Raw genomic sequence first — 2,642 nt, forward strand, 5'->3', positions numbered from 1 at the left:
TGGAAGGAGGGACCGCAGACAGGCTTCAAAGGCCTAAAATAACAAACAATAGGCTCATGGCAGTTTTACAGTGGTTACATGGATACACGGGCAGCTTGGTGGTGAGTGGAGGAGTAGTGCAAGGAGTGTCTGTCCCAGTACTCCCAAAATATAAATAGATGTTAATGTCTCGCAAAACAACCAAAACAAAAAAAAAGGTGGCATACTTAGGTACAGGGGTGGGCTCATCTGCTGAGTTTCTGACATAGTAATTTGGCAGTAACTATTTAATGGTGCCAATATAGGACACAGACACAGACTACTTTAAGTTGCATCATAGATGTCTACAAATTTGTATTGTCAGTGCCAGACATTGAATGATGTCAGCGAATAGACTAAAGATTGGTGGAGCTGTGCGACATAATTTTGCATGTGGTAGAGCACATTTTGAGCTGGGGTAGGGGGGAACTCTCTAGAGGCCGGCGGGACCGCCCCAGGGCCCCTCATGTTACAACGGTGTGTCTGACGTTGGGTGCGCACCACCACCGCCAGAGACACTACATTGTACTATGAGGGACCCAGTAGCAATGCCGTCAACCAAAAGCGAGCACACCCACCTCTTCAGACAAACAGCAGTCTCACGGGTGCTTGCGCCAAGTCGCGATACCACGGCCCCGTGTGGGGAGTTTGGCCATTTAGGGAGGTGTAAACATGTCGTATGCTGTACAATCAGCTGCAGCAAATTAGACATTAGAAAAGTAATTCACAGGCAAGAGCCTTTCATAGGAAAGCTAGGTGTCGGCCGGGCAAGGTGGGGCAAAAGATTTCGAAATCCAGTTGTGGTTCATTTTAATGAATGTTAGATCGTCAACATTTTGGGTAGCCAGACGAGTCCTTTTTTCGGTTAATATTGAACCTGCAGCACTGAATACTCTTTCTGATAGGACACTTGCTGCCGGGCAAGCAAGCTCCTGCAATGCATATTCTGCCAATTCTGGCCAGGTGTCTAATTTGGAGGCCCAGTAATCAAATGGGAATGACGGTTGAGGGAGAACATCGATAAGGGATGAAAAATAGTTAGTAACCATACTGGACAAATGTTGTCTCCTGTCACTTTCAATTGATGCAGCAGTACCTGTCCTGTCTGCGGTCATAGCAAAATCACTCCACAACCTGGTCAGAAAACCCCTCTGTCCAACGCCACTTCTGATGTGTGCACCCCTAACACTCCTAGTCTGCTGCCCCCTGGAGCTCGTGTGAGAACGATCACGTGCGCTGTGTGCTGGGAATGCCTGAAGCAAACGGTCAACAAGAGTTGATTGTTTGGTTGCTAATATTAGTTCCAAGTTCTCATGTGGCATAATATTTTGCAATTTGCCTTTATAGCGTGGATCAAGGAGGCAGGCCAACCAGTAATCGTCATCGTTCATCATTTTCGTAATGCGTGTGTCCCTTTTTAGGATACGTAAGGCATAATCCGCCATGTGGGCCAAAGTTCCAGTTGTCAAATCTCCGGTTGTGATTGGTTGAGGGGCAGTTGCAGGCAAATCTACGTCACTTGTGTCCCTCAAAAAACCAGAACCCGGCCGTGACACGCAACCAATTTCCTGTGCCCCCGGGAAAGGTTCGGCATTAAAAATATACTCATCCCCATCATCCTCCTCGTCCTCCACCTCCTCTTCGCCCGCTACCTCGTCCTGTACACTGCCCTGACCAGACAATGGCTGACTGTCATCAAGGCTTTCCTCTTCCTCTGGTGCAGACGCCTGCTCCTTTATGTGCGTCAAACTTTGCATCAGCAGACGCATTAGGGGGATGCTCATGCTTATTACGGCGTTGTCTGCACTAACCAGCCGTGTGCATTCCTCAAAACACTGAAGGACTTGACACATGTCTTGTATCTTAGACCACTGCACACCTGACAACTCCATGTCTGCCATCCTACTGCCTGCCCGTGTATCCTCCCACAAATAAATAACAGCACGCCTCTGTTCGCACAGTCTCTGAAGCATGTGCAGTGTTGAGTTCCACCTTGTTGCAACGTCTATGATTAGGCGATGCTGGGGAAGGTTCAAAGACCGCTGATAGGTCTGCATACGGCTGGCGTGTACAGGCGAACGTCGGATATGTGAGCAAAGTGCACGCACTTTGAGGAGCAGGTCGGAGAACCCAGGATAAGTTTTCAATAAGCACTGCACCACCAGGTTTAAGGTGTGAGCCAGGCAAGGAATGTGTTTCAGTTGGGAAAGGGAGATGGCAGCCATGAAATTCCTTCCGTTATCACTCACTACCTTGCCTGCCTCAAGATCTACTGTGCCCAGCCACGACTGCGTTTCTTGTTGCAAGAACTCGGACAGAACTTCCGCGGTGTGTCTGTTGTCGCCCAAGCACTTCATAGCCAATACAGCCTGCTGACGCTTGGCAGTAGCTGGCCCATAATGGGACAACTGGTGTGCAACAGTGTCATCTGCCGATGGAGTGGTTGGCAGACTGCGTTCTGTGGAAGAGCTGTAGCTTCTGCAGGAGGACGAGGAGGAGGAGGAGGAGGGGGTGCGAACGCCTACAGCCAACTGTTTCCTAGACCGTGGGCTAGGCACAACTGTCCCTAAATTGATGTCGCCTGTGGACCCTGCATCCACCACATTCACCCAGTGTGCCGTGAT

Source organism: Ranitomeya variabilis, chromosome 6, assembly GCF_051348905.1.
Source record: "Ranitomeya variabilis isolate aRanVar5 chromosome 6, aRanVar5.hap1, whole genome shotgun sequence".
Taxonomy (NCBI): Eukaryota; Metazoa; Chordata; class Amphibia; order Anura; family Dendrobatidae; genus Ranitomeya; species Ranitomeya variabilis.